The 18,672-nt window shown below is 45.2% G+C and overlaps 2 long non-coding RNA genes across 2 annotated transcripts; one reads left to right on the top strand and one right to left on the bottom strand.

Moving 5' to 3' along the window:
* Positions 1-211: 211 nt before the first annotated feature.
* On the bottom strand, positions 212-8,575 carry LOC308576500. The gene is made up of 3 exons (XR_014003266.1): positions 8,317-8,575; positions 1,102-1,511; positions 212-868 (listed from the first exon to the last, which is right to left on the bottom strand). It is a non-coding gene; the product is annotated as an uncharacterized lncRNA (long non-coding RNA).
* A 73-nt stretch (positions 8,576-8,648) lies between these two features.
* Positions 8,649-14,421, top strand: LOC308576499. Its single transcript, XR_014003265.1, has 2 exons — positions 8,649-9,054; positions 11,960-14,421. It is a non-coding gene; the product is annotated as an uncharacterized lncRNA (long non-coding RNA).
* The last annotated feature ends 4,251 nt before the right edge of the window (positions 14,422-18,672 follow it).

Genomic DNA, 18,672 nt, shown 5'->3' with positions numbered 1-18,672 from the left:
CCAGGTCCTTCACCGATTTTGTTTGCGTGGATGAGAAAAACAGAGTCTGGCACATCTGAGAAAGGTTTTGTATGATTGCGCTCATCTACCACCTCATTTGCAGTGATCTGGGAGTAGCTCTGCTGCAGCCTGGCAATGCCTGCCTTCCCCACCTCCCAAGCGGGGCACTTCTTCTTTTGGGGCTGCTGGCGCAGCCGGTCCATGTGCTTGGCGTAGTTCCTCCAGCTGTTGAAGGTGTGTACCGGGCCCGGACTGGGCCCACCGAGGATCCCCCCAGCTTTTTTCCATTTCCTCAATTCAGCAGGCTGCAATTCCTGCTGATACACAGGGCAGCGAAGTGATGAGCAGGCTTCAAAGTTCACATCCCACCCTACAGAAATGGGGAAGACCCATTTATCCATGTTTCCAGAGGTGGTGTGCACCCAGGGGTGGGGCTAGCCGACCGCAGGGCGCATCCCAGAGGGGAGCCCCCTGCCGTGAGCGTCCCAGGGGGTGCCGCCAGCAGCAAGCGGCAATTGTCCCGGGGGGGGGTGCTGCCCACGGCGAGCAGTGAGCAGCCCGGGGGGTGTGTGTGTGTAGCTATGTCACCCTCCCTCAGGGATGAAAAAGGGAGCCAGTTGTTATTTGGGCAGTGTGGGATAGAGAGACAGAGAGGGATAGAGAGGGATAGCAGTTGCATTGGAAGTAAGCATGGACACCGCAGGGGCTTGAACCCCGTCCTGGGAACCGGGAGTACCAACCACCAGTGTCTTTTCCTTTTTTTTGAGCAATGCAACAAGGGGAAAAGCAAAACCTGAGAGAACATTCTGTGAATGTTCTCTCAGGGGGGGGGGACCTTAAGATGTTAAGTAGAGCTCTGTGGAGAGTCCTGTGGAGAGAGCAGAAAAGAAAATGGGAAAACACAATGGAGATTTTCTCGCTAGCCAAGCAAGGCATGCTCTGGGAAGCCTGATTAGAAGAAGAGCTGGAACAAAAGGAAAGAAGAAGTGTTGCAGAAGTACTGCAGGTGAGCCTTTTCTTATCACCATGACTTCTGGGACCCTCCAGCAAGAGGGGTTCATTTGAGGCTTCATTTGAGGGTTGGGAGCTCTTTGGAGAGACCTGTGGAGAGACCAGCAGAAAAGAAAATGGGAAAAAGGAGAGGCCAATACAAAAAACATGGTCTTGGGAAAAAAGACCACTGAGTGGTGGAATGTGAACTTACCTAAAGCAGCACAGCCCGAATGCAGGTGACTCTCACTTCAGTTACAATGAACTCTTGAAAACTTGAAGGGCTGCAACAAAAGAAGAAGTGTTTCTCCTACCTGCAGGTGAGCCTCATTGTGGTGACCCAGAATAGGGCCTCTTCTGACAACTCAGTCATCGCAACCTGAAAGATTCTTAGCACAATGAGTTGCAGACGGAACCCCATATTCTTCCTAGTCAAGCAAGGAATACTCACCTAAATGTCCTTCAGTCATGGAATACCATTTTGACTGCCATTTTTGATTGAAGCTGGATTAGCCATTGATCTAGAGGGGCACAACAGAGAAATGAGATGCAGACTTCAATCTCTGCCATTAAGCTTGGGGTGGAAAGATTGCTCAGTGGTCACCCTTTTGTTTGTCCATTTGAGATACGACCTCATGTTTCTGAGATCTAGAGTCACTGGTTTGTCCCCAGCCACCTTCTACCACTCCTACAGAAAATGTGTTTCTAAAAAAACAAAACATCTTTTCTTACCACCATGACTTCTGCCCATGCCTCCTCTAAACACACACACACACACACACACACACACACACACACACACACAGACGTCACTTCCAAGCCCATCATTTTCATGCTTGTATTGGATTCCTCTCCTTCTGCGACTCCCCACCCCCCACCTTCAGATTGTAACACCCCCATAACCTCCTCTGTGTGTAATAGGGATCCTCATCTTGGATGGAGAAGCCATGCCTCTTGATTTTAAAGCTCTAGCCAACACCCCCCCCCCGCCGCCCTCTTGCCACTAGGTTCCATCGACAGATGGGTTCCCCGCCCCTGCCTCTTTGAGCCACTGGGAGCCAGCTAGGTGCGCCCGCCATCCTGCCCCACTTCAAATATTGGTCCTTTATAGGGAAGGATTTCCTCTACTTGAGTGTCTGATTGTGTGTGTGATGGACGCTCCTAATGGCTCAAAGGGGCAGGGAAACCTGGGGTGTGTGTGTGTGTGTGTGTGTGTGTGTGTGTGTGAATCTTCAGGTGTTGTTGAGCTACAACTCCCATCATCCCTGACCACTGATCCTAGTAGCTAGGGACGGTGGGAGTTGTAGTGCAAAGAACACTTGGGGATCCAAGTTTGAGAAAGGCACACATCTGTATAAGCGCACGCACACACACACATTCACAGTTCTCTTTTCTGAACCTGTTAAAAAACATTCCTATTTAGACAAATCTACCCAGATGCTTAGAAAGTTGCGTTAATTTTAATATGCTTTATTATTTTAACTTTCGTGTGTTTTAAAGTACGATGGTAATTTTTGCTTGCTTTTACTGGCTTATCCATTGTAAAACACTTTGGGGGGTTTTACAATCAAGCGGTGTATAAATTTGATAAAATAAATGAACTCAAACAAACATATGTAGGGCAGTATTTTGTCTTATAGAATCATAGAATGGTAGAGTTGGGAGGAAATCTAAAGTCATCTAATCCAGCCTCCTGCAATGTGGGGGGGGGGGGGAGAAAACGTAATATTTCATAATAGATGCCTGTTGTTTTAACTATATAATTGTTAACTAGATTTTAGTAAATCTTACTCAGCAGCATAAGTAGGAATGCCAAGCAGAAACTAACAAGTATTATTCTTAATGATATTTGAATGAACAAGCACATTTTTAATCTAGAATGGAATACTTTAAAGTTAATCCAGTCACTAATAGGATGAATGGAGGGTGGGGTAGGGAGAAGGAGACCAAGACAACTTCCCAACCAAGTGGATGTCAAGCCTGTTTTAACCTTTTAACCCGTCTAAAAATTTGTTCCTTTGTTTTTATTTGATAAAATATGTCTGACCCAAAGAGTGCTTTTTAAAAAAAGAAAGAAAGAGAGAATGAAAGTAAGAATACCAAATTGTTTCGTAGAACTTTGCACTCTTATATAGGGTAAAGTCACCCTCCCTGGAGTGCTGCTTCTTGGTATTCTTCAGGTCAGATGCTGGAAATTGCAGGTGGGGCCACCAACAAGTAATTGGTTAAGAACACAATATCCAAATAATTTCATCAAAATAATCCACTGTTTGTATGGATTGCGTTTTTGTTGTAAACTGCTTTGAGAGCCTTTTTGGCAGAAAAGTATGGTGGAAATAAAAAAAAGAGATGTCAGCAGTTTGTTGTTTAACTCTTGAAACAGGTCTACTTTCATGGGAATAAACTACCTCCCGCCTTCTCCTCCCCCCCAAACCCCCCCCCCCCAACAGCTATAGGTATCAGGGCTGAAATAAGAGCTGGAAATCATGAGGACCTGTGAACTTGAAAATTTTGCTCTCCTTTCCTCTTGATTACTAGTGTTAGTGGCCCAAAAAAGCACATTCCTAAAGCAATTGCTACTATTTCACATTGCTGTTGTTATACTCATCATCATTAATGACACAGCCTTTACCAACAGGTCCCAGAGTGGGTTACAATTTAAAATTCAAAATTTTAAACAGTTAAAACAGTTAACAATCAACGGAATAGAATGGGCCCTGAAAACCCACATCTCCAAGGTTCATCTCCATCTTTTGCCCAAAGCCACACACATATCTGTGAGGAGGGAATTCCACAATTTAGGGAATTCCACAGAGAATACCATCTTCTGGGCCACCCCCACCCCCGAATCGTGAGGGCTGTGAAACTCCCAAGAGCTTCTCCTCTGCTGACCTTAACACCTGTGAGGTTTTGCAGGGAAGGAAGAGGTCTTTCAGCTGTGTGGGGCCTAAGTTACCGTATTTTTCGCTCTATAACACGCACCCGACCATAACACGCACATAGTTTGTAGAGGAGGAAAATCCGTAGGCATGCCACCCGTAGGCATTCCCTCCATAACACGCACAGACATTTCCCCTTACTTTCTAGGAGGAAAAAAGTGAGTGTTATGGTGCAAAAAATACGGTATTTAGGGCTTAAAACACTCAAGTGAGTACAAGAAATTGGAGCCAGAAATGAACTGGCAGTCAATGCAGCTCTTAGAACAGGGCCTATATGAGGTTATGTTCAGACTTTATTTTCATACAATCCAGTCTGAGGGAGTGCATGGTTCTGGGACAGTTAGCTTAGCACAGTATTTAAGTGTGCTCTGTAGCATTCTGTTCAAAAGGACATAGTGAATCATCATCATCATCATTATTATTATTTAAATTTATTGGTCTTTTCTACCATGGTAATTCAAAGCAACTTTCAATATATGTACCTACAAGCACATACATTGAAAGCAGCATGAAAGAAAAAATAAAGGAAAATCCTATTTTTAAAAGGCAGGATTAAAACATTCCACCCACTCAAGGCCAAAGATAATTGAGAGGCAAAGGCCTGGTTAAAAATGATTTTTATATAATGATGGTGCCAGAACATTCCACAAACGGAGTCACCACCGAAAAGGTCCATTCTCACATTGCCACCCTCCAGATCTTCCGGCTCTCTTTGGCAGAGGGGGGAGGGGGGGAGGAGGCAGGATCTGCACCCAGATCGCCTGAATGGCTCTCTTTGACAGATTTTAATTTCAACGTGTGGGGGGGGGGGTGAGACAAAAAAAGTCCACACCGGGTACCACCTGCCCTTGCTGCGCTGAGGCATCAGATCAAGGCCTGCATTTTAAAATGAGCTTAAAAATATATTTGCAAATGTTTGTATGTTTTATGCCAGGCATAAAGCAGCTGGCTGGGTGCTTTGGCAGATGTTTATCTTCCTAAACAGGGCCCCTCTGATCTATAGCAGTGCCTCGGGGTTGTAAAAGGAAATTACAGGCTGGGAGCAAAAGGTCACACTGACCATACAAATTACAGAATACAATCAAGCTGCAAAAACACTAATTAAGAGTTGGTAAATAGTAAAATTTATTGTAATACCATGTGCCTCCCATTAGACTTGAGCCACATCTTCCTAAGGATAAAGGGCAAGAGCTAATAGAAACAGCAACTGGCTTGAAAGGGGAGTTGTAAATTGAAGAAGTTGCTTTTAGAAACAGCAGCTGGCTTGAAAGGGGGGTGTGGATCTAAGGGGTTGCTTTTGGAAACTGTTTTTATTAAAGTTCCTTTTTACTTTGAAAAGGCCTTTCCTTCTAAAAATCTATCTATGTTATGTATGAAATATACTGGCTTAAAAATGTAATTATGCAAAGGATTTAGAAAGTAAGAAATGTTAGATTCTTATGTTAGATTCTTATTTCATTGATGGTGTGTGAGAAGGTGAACCCAAGATCTCTGTTTAAGATAAAAATTAAAACCATTAGCCATCTGTTTTGGAGTGAATAGGGCAATAGGGCAATGATGATCTGATAATTAAGGTGCCTGGTCGAGGCAAATGTAAGATACCGTATTTTTCGCTCCATAGGACGCTCCTGACCAAAAGACGCACCAAGTTTTTAGAGCAGGAAAACAAGAAAAAAAATCTGACTCAAATTTTGTACTAAACTATTTAAAACAGCAAAGTGTGTGGCTTCTGTCCACTTTGCTGCTTTAAAGCGAGCCATGGTATATAATGATGAGAATGGAAAAAGGACACATTCCATTATAATGTAGCTGTTTTCATTATCACTGGGAAGTCAGTATTGGCAGCAGTCACAAAAACTAAAATTTGAGCATTTTACTGTTAATAATCAAGAATATTAATAGTCAGGGAGAGGAACCAGGGCTGTGCAAATGAGAAGTGCTTGGAGTATGGAGGAACAGCAAAAAAATGATGATGATGATGATGATGATGATAATAATAATTTATTATTTATACCCCGCCCATCTGGCTGGGCCTCCCCAGCCACTCTGGGCGGCTTCCAAAAGAATATTAAAATACTGTGAAGCTAAAGATCAAATGATTGTGCTCCAGTTCCTAAATCTCTGAAGTTTTCTCAAAACAGGCATGGTTGTTTTGAAAGGAAGATTCAAAATGGAGTGACTGAGCAAGGAACAGAGGAGGAAAAGAGGGCAGATAAATAGCTTCCATTCAATACCAAGAGAACACAATGTTTTTGGTTTAGTATAGGTGGACTGTACTTGTAAGAATTTGTATAATGAATTATAGAGTTGGAGTGGAATATCAGAGCCTCTTTTCAGCAGTAAAGATTAGCTACTAGGAACATGGTCCACACACACACAGGATGTCTGGTTATAGCTGTGCAGTTTAAACTGTTCCTGAGCCAGATACCTGCTCAGTTTTAGCTGAAATTACTATTACTGGTTTGTAGAGATGCTTTGCATGTATTTATGACTATTTCCCCAAAACTGCTACTTGAAGAAATCCCCAAACTTACTATTTTTAAACTTCAAATGGAGCTCAGAATCCAGTTAGGCAATCCTTTGCAGTTGAATTAGGAGGCACTGAGAGACAGCAATTTGCTGCTCCCCACCCCCACCCTCCACCCCAGGAGCACACAGCCTTCCCTCTGCTTGCAAACCTTGTCCGGACTTCAGGGGAAAGCAAAGTCTGTAGGCAGAGCAGTGTAGCTCCCCACCCCCACCAAGCACCCCAGCAGCACACAATCTTCCCTCTGCTTGCAAACCTTGCAAACCTTGTCGGGACTTCAGGGGAAAGCAAAGGCTGTAGGCAGAGCAGTGTGGCTCCTCCCCCCACCCCCAAAAAGCACCCCAGCAGCACACAGCCTTCCCTCTGCTTGCAAACCTTGCAAACCTTGTCGGGACTTCAGGGGAAAGCAAAGGCTGTAGGCAGAGCAGTGTGGCTCCTCCCCCCCACCCCCCAAAAACACCCCAGCAGCACACAGCCTTCCCTCTGCTTGCAAACCTTGCAAACCTTGTCGGGACTTCAGGGGAAAGCAGAGGCTGCCGGTAGAGCCGTGTGGCTCCTCCCCCCACCCCCCAAAGAGCAGCCCGGGGGCGCACAGCCTTCCCGCTGCTTGCAAACCTTGTCGGGACTTCGGGGAAAGCAGAGGCTGCCGGCAGAGCACCGTGGCTCCCCCCCCACCCCCAAAGAGCAGCCCAGGAGCACAGGACAACAGCGATTTGGCTCCAGGGAACACACATTCGCTCCATAAGACGCACAGACTTTTTCCCTTACTTTTTAGGAGGGAAAAAGTGCGTCCTATGGAGCGAAAAATACGGTATATGGCTACTTGTCTGCCATTTATGGATAGAAGGAAATATAGCTCTTTGTCTCCCATAAAAGGTAATAGGAAATGGGTGTATCTTTTATGATTGGTTCTAGCAAACAGCCAATAGGAATTTCAACCAGGCTGATTGGACAGAGGCAGCCAAAGGAGGAGCAAGGGGGCTGGGCTGAGGGAATATAAGTGCTGGCCATCAGGGCTGGAGTGGGCAGAGCTTTGGTAACCATATACCACTGTGTCTCTCATTTATTTGTCTGACAAATAAATTATTATTTTAATTTCTCTATTGCTGCGTTGAATATTTCATTCCAGCTAAGCGTTAACCACAAGCAGGGTGCTACAGCGCCACTGGTCCACAATTGACTGTCCCTCTTTGATTAGGATTAATTCTTCTTTGGTCTTCTATTTTCTTTCCGTTTCCATTTGGTTTACAAATTATTGCCTCTCCTAATACTTTTTAGAAAGATACCATATATGTGTATGTATATGTATATGTACAGTGGTGCCTCGCAAGACGAAATTAATCCGTTCCGCGAGTCTCTTCGTCTAGCGGTTTTTTCGTCTTGCGAAGCAACCCTATTAGCGGCTTAGCTGTTTAGCGCTATTAGCGGTTTAGCGGCTATTAAAGGTTTAGCGGCTATTAAAGGTCTAGCGGCTATTAAAGGATTAGCGGATTAGCGGCTGAAAGGGTATTAGCGGCTTAGCGGCTTAGAAAAAGGGGGCGAGCAAAAAAAATCGGAACACTTGCAAGACGTTTTCGTCTTGCAAAGCAAGCCCATAGGGAAAATCGTCTTGCGAAGCAGCTCAAAAACGGAAAACCCTTTCGTCTAGTGGGTTTTCCGTCTTGCGAGGCATTCGCCTTGCGGAGCACCACTGTATATGTATATGTATATAAATGTTTGTTTGTGTGTGTGTGTGTGTGTGTGTGTGCTCACATATGAAAAACTTGTAGCTCTTTTTGAAGTTATAAACAGTAATGTTTCAGTAGAATAAAAAAATCTTTAAAAATCTAACCTAAACTGTTTTCAGTTGTGTTTACAAACCTGTTTCACCTTCATCAGCCGGGTCTCTTTCCTAATCCCTCGGCCCCTTAACTCCTTCAGCTTTGACCAGTGAGAGGGCTAACACCGGTAGTATAGCCAGGGACAGGCTCACTCACTGGACTGTGACTTGCTCCCTCCACCACCTGTTGGTCATAATGACACATAAAAAAGTCCCTTGCAGCATTAATCCAGTGGGTGCAAATGTCTTCATTTTCAGCATGCAATCATTGCAGGGCTTGGGTGAGAAATTAGTATTTTCTTCCCACATAAATACATTCTGGATATAAATAAGTGTGTTTCACACTGCTCCTTTCATCAGCTGGTATTTCCTTAGCTGGTATTTCTTCCCTTTTCCATCTTTGGGCAGGTAACATCCTAGCCGCAGTCGTGGCAAGACTAAAGAGTTTCTTCTTTCCTCTTGGCAGCTCTGGCCCTGAACTCCCCTTCCCGCCCCCCCTTCGCCTGCCAGCCAATCCGCTAGCTGGGGGGCGTGGCCGGGCCCCATTTAAACCGAGGCGCGAGCTTCCTCCAACTGCCGGCTTCTGCCTTCCTCGGTCTCCCTTGCTGGGGCTTGGCTCCTTCTGCCGCTGCGGGGAGAGCTGCTGCCCCAACCCCCGAGCTACAGCGGAGAGCAGATCTGGGGGCGCCCTTATAGCCGCTCTGCCGCTGCGACGGGAGGGAGAGCCGCCCATTGGAGCCATCATTACACCCCCTTCTACACTTAGGTTGCCCAGCTGTGTGAGTGAAGGGCAAGGGGCTGCTTCGTGGCTCTGCGCAGCCACTGGGACCTTGCCTCAGACCTAAGAGTGTGTGTGTCCGTGTCCCGCCTTCCCTGCATCCCATATAGTCCATTTGCTCCATTTCCTCGCTTGGCCTCCTGGGCGCCTGTCGGTCTTTGCTTGCTTTGGGAGAGCGAAGTGGGTTAATTTCGCGGAGCTTTATTGGGGGGGGGGCAGTTGATTTCCTTCCGTGAAAGTCAACCCTCTCTTCGCCCACCGGCTTTTGCTGTGTTATTCTGCCGGCTGCAGGGCTTCCTCATAGCGAGCTTCCCTTCCTTTCCTGACAGTTAACCTCTGGGCGAGGTATAAGTAATTTATTATTATTATTATTTCTTCGCCCACCGGCTTCTGCTGTCCTGAGGCGTCCGTGTTGTTTTTGGCCACGTGGGTTTCATTACAAGCTCTCTTAACGGTTTACCGTTTACGGTTAACGGTTACGGCGGCCATTTTTGAAGTGGGCAAACGACCTATATTCTACAGGTCTGCGAAGCTTGGCTGTGGGCCGCCATTTGGTCGCAGTCGTGGTCCGAGGGCGACCCATCAGAGTCTGTTATACACGTAGTCGCATTCAGCTGCAGCAATAGTAGCAGGCGTGTTAAAACTGCTTTTTGGCTCGGTTTTCTTGTGCTTAAGGCTTTGGCTGGGGGAAATTTTGCGCCGCTGTGCGGGACTGTCAGGTCTTCTTGCTGCATTGGCCCCTAGTGAGCCGCTTCCATTATGAGTAATTGTGTGCTGAAGTTTATTTATTTACTTAATTTTGATTAAATATCACTTTTTTATTTTTACACAATTAAAATTGATTTCCAGAATTTTGATTCTAAGTGAAGCTTTAAAGCATAATTAATAATAATATAAATAATAAATTTGAAATAAAAATAAAAGAAACAAATACATGTAAGTCTGCGCTTCACTGCATTGTCCCTCTGTATTTGAATCTGGTTACTTTGCTTATGTGGTTAGCACCAATCATGTGGGTTGCTGTTTTGTTCGGGTGTTTTGCATTCAGTACAGAGGAATCCTTTTAGTGGTGCAGCAAGAAAACTGCTGGCACACTTGCAAAGCTAAGCAGCGCCCTGGATGGTTTCAAGTTGGATGGGGCACCACATTTGATCTTCAGACCTGATTTAGAGGATGTAATTGAAGGTTAACTATACAACAGCTGGTTCATTTTATCACTTGGGTTCCTTGGGTGGGCTCACTTTATCAGGCTGCGGTGTGTTTAAGAAGAGTTTAGTGGATCAAAACGCCTCAGCTTAGTTAAATCACTTAGAATTTTTATTGCTTAATTTGGTCTAGCACTAATCACTTACAGGCACTCAGGATATTTGGCAGTCGAATCATTTGAAGATTGCTTCAGTTCATATTGTAACTGCCTGGTCAATAATTCTGAGCCAAGCTTGCCTGCGCATCTGGTTCTGAACCAATCAGGGCAACAGGTTTTTTCTGTGGTAGTTCTAGAACTGCGATTGGGGTTGTCTCATGGCTCCCAAGAAGAACCAGGCATCCGCTGCTGCCGGCACTGGGTCGAAATGTGCTCCGGCTACCAGGGCCCGGTCCCAGTCAGCCCAGTAAGGAAGGGGTTCCTCACTTGCAGGGCAGGCAGTAGGGCCATTGGAGTCAGCATTGGCAGGTATGGCAAAAGACCCACGGGCAATGCGCCAGGTTTTTGCTGAATTGGATACCTTGATGCAGCAGTTTAGGCATGAGGACGTGAGCCAAGATGCAGACCCTGAGTCTACCCCTGATTTTATTCCTGACACTGCAGCCAGTGCTTCCAGTGGGTCTCAGACCAGCGATGAGTCTGAGGAGCTGCCTGGTACGTCCTAGGCTCCCTCTATTTAGTGATATGCAGCTTTCCGGCTCGGCATCTCGGCCTACGTCTTCTGCACCCTAGCCCCGGAGTAACACGCCCTCCACTGCATCGCACCCGTGTCGCACGAGAGTCTTCCAATGCTCAGCATGGGGCGGCAGAACAGTCATGGCGCACAGGCGCTAGGGTCACCTGATCCACAGGCAAGACAGCTTCTCCTCCTCCTTCCCAATCGTCCTCTGGGCGGCAGCCCTCTCTAGCATCGCTCTTGACTTATTTCCTCAATCTCCTTCCCTCCCTCCCTATTTTCAGGTTTCTAATTTGGCCTTGCTATGGACCTCGGTTAGTTGCCATTGAGGGGCCTGGTAGGAATTTTTCCACTTGGCAAATTGGCATGGGCCATTGGGTTTTTGCCTATCTCGTAGTAATAATCACAACTTTGTAAGGTTTGGCGGTTAGGCATTGGTTTATCTTATGATAGAGGAAGGGTGGTGTGGCCATCACCTGCCCCTTCAATCTTAAAGGTATTCCGTTAATGGAATCCGGGGGTGTGGACCTTGTCCGAAGTCCAGGACTAGGCTCACCCTACAGAAAAATAGGAATACCTATTTATCGTGTTTCCAAAGGTGCTGTGCACCGGGGGTGGGGCTAGCCACCTGTGGGGGCACCGCCAGAAGTGAGCAGTTAGCGTCCCAGGGGGGTGCTGCCCGCGGTGAACATTTCGTTACTTCTGCGTCGCCGTGGAGTGCAACCCGAAAGTGCTCAGCCTGAAGCAACTTCAACCCGAGATATGACTGTACTTAACTTGAGGCTCATGCCTCAAGTTTATTAAAAATCTTTGCATCCTATATCTACTCAAGTATTTTTATCTCCCCTTCAGCAGATGTAGACCAAGTCTGATGCATCATAAAGGCTACAATCCTACATACACTTAGCTGGGAATAGGTCCCTTTTGAACCAATTTGGGTTTACTCCAGAGTAGATAAGCATAGGGTTGCATTGGAAATCCCTCTGTTGACACTTTTTATTTCAAAAATATCTTTTTAATTTGCAGGCTTGCCACGTGACCTCCAAAAACAGACTCACCGTTATGAGAAAGCACATCAAATCTAGCCTTGAAATAGAGGCCTCCTTGCACAATAGTTGGGTTGTACCTGCCAATCTGAAAGCAAGCAAACATAGACACTGAACTTTCTAAGTTGCCAGAACACCTGTCATCAAAGTTGCATCTGCACCTGCATCACACAAAGTTGTCAACAAAGTTGCATCTGCCAAGGTCTCTCCTCAATTCTCCTTGCTTCATGATCCACCATTTACTGACAGAAGATTGGTAAGCAATTGATCATGAATTGTTAAAAAACAAAAAAACATAAACACCACCCTACATAGCAAGCTCCACAGCATGTTTCCCCCATAAGGTCACTTTGTCTGTTACCTTTGCAGGGAGAATTGCTCCTCCAGTAGTGTCTGGAATGCAGACAGACAAGGTGCATAGAGAGACTTCTCACACCAGTGAGTGGGAACGCTAGGAGGAGAAGCAGGCACTGGATTCAGCCGACCTAGACACACACCAGTGATGCATCAAGTGAGCATCTTCCCAGCAACAGCACATTGGCGTGGTGCTTGAAATGGTCCTTTGGTCCAATGGTGGAGTTAAGAATCAAGCTCAGTCACTGAAGTCACCCCCCTCCCATGCTAATACTTTGGCTTAAGAAAAAGGGAGCCAGTCGTTATTTGGGCAATGTAGGATAGAGAGGGATAGCGAGACAGAGAGGGATAGCAGTTGCATTGGAAGAAAGCATGGACACCGCAGGGGCTTGAACCCCGTCCTGGGAACCGGTAGTGCCAACCACCAGTGTCTTTTCCTTTTTTTTGAGCAATGCAACAAGGGGAAAAGCAAAACCTGAGAGAACATTCACGGGGGGGACCAGGACCTTAAGATGTCAAGAAGAGCTCTGTGGAGAGAGCAACAGAAAAGAAAATGGGAAAAAGGAGACACTAATACAAAAAACATTGTCTTGAAAAAAGACCACTGAGTGGTGGAATGTGAACTTACCTAAAGCAGCACAGCCCAAATGCAGGTGACTCTCACTTGATGTACAGTGAACTCTTGAAAACTTGAAGGAAAGAGGAGCTGGAACAAAAGAAGTGTTCTCTCACCAGGTGAGCCTCCTTGTGGTAACATGGAATAGGGCCTCTTCTGACAACTCAGTCACCGCAACCCGATAAGAGTTTTGGCGCAATGAGTTGCAGACAGAACACAGTAGAGATTTTCTCCCTAGCCAAGAAAGGCATACTCTGGGAAGCCTGAAGGAAAGAAGAGATGGAACAATAGAAGAAGTGTTCTCCTACCTGCAGGTGAACCTTTTCTTACCACCATGATTTCTGGGATGCAGCTGGAAGAGCTGGCTTCATTTGAGGGTTGGGAGCTCTTTGGAGATACCTGTGAAGAGACCACCAGAAAAGAAAACGGGGAACAGGAGAGACCAATACAAAAAACATTGTCTTAAAAAAAAAGACCACTGAGTGGTGGAATGTGAACTTACCTAAAGCAGCACAGTCCAAATTGTGAACTCTTGGAAACTTGAAGAGCTGCAACAAAAGAAGTGTTCTCCTATCTGCAGGTGAGCCTCATTGTGCTGACATGGAATAGGGCATTTTCTGACAACTCAGTCACCTCAACCTGAAAGAGTCTTAGCACAATGAGTTGCAGACGGAACACAATAGAGATTTTCTCCCTAGCCAAGCAAGGCATACTCTGGGAAGCCTGAAGGAAAGAAGAGATGGAGCAAAAGAAGGGTTCTACCTGCAGGTGACCCTTTTCTTACCACCATGACTTCTGGGACTCAGCTGGAAGGGCTGGCTTCATTTGAAGGTTGGGAGCTCTTTGGAGATACCTGTGAAGAGACCACCAGAAAAGAAAATGGGGAAAAAGGAGAGACCAATACAAAAAACATGTTCTTGGGGGGGGAAGACCACTGAGTGGTGGAATATGAACTTGCCTAAAGCAGAACATTCCAAATGCAGGTGACTCTCACTTCAGGTACTGTGAACTCTGGGAAGCCTGAAGGAAAGGAAAGATGGAACAAAAGAAGTCTTCTCCTACCTGCAGGTGAGCCTCATTTTGGTGACACAGAATAGGGCTTCTTCTGACAACTCAGTCACCGCAACCTGAAAGAGTCTTTGCACAATGTGTTGCAGACAGAACACAATAAGAGACTTTCTCCCTTGCCTAGGAAGGCATACTCACCTAAATGTCCTTCAGTCATGGAATGCCATTTTGACTGCCATTTTTGTTTGAAGCTGGATGAGCCTTTGATCTAAAGGGGCACAACAGAGAGATGAGATTCAGACTTAAATCTCTGCCGTTAAGCTTGGTATGAAAGAAGGAAGACTGTTCACCCTTTTGTTTATCCATCTGAGGGTGACATTGTGTCCTGCGGATCCCATTCTTGGTCTGCGATCTAGAGTCGCTAGTTTCTCCCCAGCCACCTTCCACCAATCCTACAGAAAATTTCAAAAAAACCACAGCTTTTCTTACCACCATGACTTCTGGGACTCTGCTGGAGGAGCTGGCTTCATTTGAGGGTTGCGAGCTATTTGGAGAGACCTTTGAAGACACCACCACAAACAAAAATGGGAAAAAGGAGAGACCGATACAAAAAACATTGTCTTGAGAAAAGACCACTGAGTGGTAGAATGTGAACTTACCTAAAGCAGCACAGCCCAAATGCAGGTGACTCTCACTTCAGGTACAGTGAACTCTGGGAAGTGTGAAGGAAAGAGGAGCTGGAGCAAAAGGAGTGTTCTACCTGCAGGCGAGCCTCATTGTAGTGACACAGAATAGGGCTTCTTCTAACAATTCAGTCACCGCAACCTGAAAGAGTCTTAGCACAAAGAGTCGCAGATGGAACACAATAGAGATTTCCTCTCTAGCCTGAGATCCAGAAACACTAGTTTGTCCTACCAGCAGGTGAACCTCATTGTGGTAACACAGAATAGGACCTACTCTGTAGTGGCACCCTGATGGCAGAAGTTCCTTCGATTGGAAGCACAGATGATGACCACATTGGCTTTTCAAGTTCTCTTCTGAAAAAAAATGATTGAATGAACAGGATTGCTCAGTACAGGCCCCTTGGGAACCTTCGTTTGTATTTTATGTGTTACTACATTTATAGCCTACCTTTCGTCCAATGAGCTGAAGGTGGTGTGATGGTTGTATCGTGACCAAGAAGAGCCTTAGCAGAAAGAGCTGCGGATGGAACACAATATAAATTTTCTTTCCAGCGAAGCAAGAGATGCTCGCCTAGATGCCATTAATTCAGAATGCATCTGTATTGTTCCTATCATTATGATCTAGCATTCAGACATCACTTGTTAGGTATTTGTGTGTGCTGCCACCTCTGAAAAGTCAAGAGTATTTGATAGTTACCTTCCTTCAACAAGTGAGATGTTAAAGGCAAAACAAGCAATTAGTTAGATCTAGTTTTTAAATCGTTATTTTAAAAGTATCACCTTGAAAACGGAAGTACTGGAGATGATCCAAGGTTTAATATTATAGAGTCAATGCTGTGTGAGCTATGAACTAAATAGCTTTTCCTAGAAGTTGCTTAACAAAAATAAAACAATTTTTAAAATCCAAAAACATGGTTGCAGCGTATGAAATTTTCAGTGAAACTGTAGGCTGTAATGAGAGTTATTGAGTTATTGCAGTCACAGCCACATTGTGTACTGGTGATGGTTTTGCCTGCCCTGTTTGCATTGTTACCTTTTGAGGTCCATTTCCCATATTTTACATAATTTTCTGCACAGGTGGTATAATGGTCCCCCTCTATTTCATCCTCACAACAACCCTGTGAGGTAGGTTAGGCTAAGAGGCAGTGACTGGCCCAACGTCACCCAGGAAGAGCTTTCCTCAGAGAAATAATACACTTTCACGCAGGGTCCTGGAGTTGCTACGTCCCTGAGTAGTTGCTCTGCATTTCCTCCTCCACAGGAGCCAAAGACAAACCACCTCTTATTGCCATCAGCAGCTTCATCCTCCAAATGCCTTCTTTGCTTTTCCACACTGGAATTGGCAAAGTCACCTTCAATTTGCTTGTGGTTTTTCTCTTCCTAAAATGTGGGCATGTTTGGGACCTTATGGATTTAGAAACAGCTCAAGGAACAAAAAACCCTCAACAATATTTTGGTGCCCATCTTCTGCAGTTCCCCCATAGCTTCAAATTAGGTAAAATACTCTGACCTGTGATGAGTGCATTTTGCTGTTGCTGCAGCTTCTGCTGCTATTTGCGGCACTTGCTATTCCCCAAAATCTTGGCACACTCATCCTAAGAGAGTCTTACAGATGCTAGATGCCACTCTCAGGGCTAGTTAGTTTGAAAAGTAAACAAAACTTGATTTATCCCTTTCATATTCCTTCATTTTCTCTTGGCTGCTCCAGTTGTCACATGGTTTTTTTTGTTTTGGTGATTATCCTTAAAATCTTCATCTTGGGATTTTTCTGAATTTTCAGTTTAGATTTTACTTGGCTAAGCTTTCTTTTGGGGACTTTTGTTCTCATCCTGAAGCAAAGTTCTTAACCCGAGGTACTATTTCTGGGTTAGCGGAGTCTGTAACCTGAAGCATCTGTAACCCGAGGTACCACTGTAATCAAAACCTTTCTAACTAAATGAAATTTTATCTTCCCACAAAGAAAAGAGGTGCAGAAATGTGCAAAGAGAAAAACAAGAGCCAAAGAATGATTTGCCCACACACAACACTTGATACTGCTTCTTCTTTTCTCTGCCATCCCTTCTTACAAACAACCCTTCATCTCATGCACTGCCAGGTTTTTTAAAGTAAAAAAATTCCTTCCAGTAGCACCTTAAAGACCAACTAAGTTAGTTCTTGGTATGTGCTTTCGTGTGGATGCAGAAGAATCTGGCAACTTCTGTTTCAGTGTATCTGAAGAAGTGTGCATGCACACGAAAGCTCATACCAAGAACTAACTTAGTTGGTCTTTAAGGTGCTACTGGAAGGAATTTTTTTTATTTTGACTATGGCAGACCAACACGGCTACCTATCTGTAACAGGTTTTTTTAAACTTCTGGGTCATTGCAATCTTTATGAGCATTCCATAACACCTCAGCAGTAGAGCCAATGGGTAAGGAAGGCTGTTGTCTTTATGTGTTTGCTTACATACCCAGATGTGTCTCATTGCAACCTCAATCAAACCAGCTCTGCAGAGATGCTTTCCTGAGAAAGAGGCTCAAGGCTGCAACTATCATTTATATTAGGGCTGAGCTACATAGTATGTTGGGGATGCAGGTGGCGCTGTGGGTTAAACCACAGAGCCTAGGACTTGCCCATCAGAAGGCTGGCGGTTTGAATCCCCACGATGGGTTGAGCTCCTGTTGCTTGGTCCCTGCTCCTGCCAACCTAGCAGTTCAAAAGCATGAAGTGCAAGTACATAAATAGGTACCGCTCTGGTGGGAAGGTAAACGGCGTTTCCGTGCACTGCTCTGGTTCGCCAGAAGCGGCTTAGTCATGCTGGCCACATGACCCGGAAGCGAGATGAGCGCCGCAACCCCAGAGTTGGCCACAACTGGACCTAATGGTCAGGGGTCCCTTTACCTTTACCTTACATAGTATGTTATTCACATACTTTAAAAAAGAAGTGTGCATAGATGAAACATTTTTATTTTGTAGAACAGAGCAGCCATGGAGGGGTGATTTTTCACTAGTCTGCGAATATATTAGGTTTATGGATGCTTATTTTTCAAAACAAAATTGGCCAGTTTAAGTGATCTTCCCATCCTCTTCTGACCTTCGGCCACTCTGGCTGGGACTGTTGGGCAACTGCCAACAACATCTGTAAGGCCACTATTTTCCCATCCCAGTGTCTTTTTGACCTGCAGCTCCTGATAGACATGTGTTTACTTAGCTAAGATTTCAAACTGTGACCGCAGAACAAATTCTTTAATAGGCCTACAAATGAAGACATTGTGCACTGTAGCCTGTACTGCCCTTATTATAATAAAAAAATTCCTTCCAGTAGCACCTTAAAGACCAACTAAGTTCTTGGTATAAGCTTTCGTGTGCATGCACACTTCTGAAGTGTGCATGCACACGAAAGCTCATACCAAGAACTAACTTAGTTGGTCTTTAAGGTGCTACTGGAAGGAATTTTTTTATTTTGACTATGGCAGACCAACACGGCTACCTATCTGTAACTGCCCTTATTATATTCCTTATGCGTCTTCCCCACCCCCTACCCCGTTACTGTCAAGCACCTTGAATGTTTGTCATCAGGCAGAAAGGTAAAATGAAAATATTTCAGATAAAATAAATAAAACAAATACACAAACGCCTTATCAACTTCTCCCCTGCCTGAAGATATTCCATTTCAAAATACACATTTCCCCACGATCAACAGCAATGTGCCATTTTTGTCATGTGGAAAAGACAGGGAAGAACAGGCCAAATCTATGCAACGACGTTTTTCTTAGAGGGGAACAGCCAGGGGTTTAGGAGGCACTGCCCCAGCACATGTCACAAGAGGCCTTCACCTCACTTTGCTGGTCCTGGAAGGGATGAAGCCTTTGCCTCCAGCATGGATCAACCAGCTTAAATCTGCCCTTGAAGCAGCTCCTTGGCATCTGAAAATAAAAGATATGGCTCAGACTTAAAGCAGCACACCAGCCAGCAGCTTTTCTCTGGTTCTTAATGACCACAATGGCAATTTGAAAGAGGTGTTCCCGCTCCCCTGAGCTTGCCTTAAGTGAA

This window comes from Podarcis bocagei (assembly GCF_964188305.1).
Source record: "Podarcis bocagei genome assembly, chromosome: 17".
NCBI lineage: Eukaryota > Metazoa > Chordata > Lepidosauria > Squamata > Lacertidae > Podarcis > Podarcis bocagei.
The sequence above is the reverse complement of the archived record's forward strand: the minus strand, read 5'-3'. Positions and strand labels throughout refer to the sequence as shown.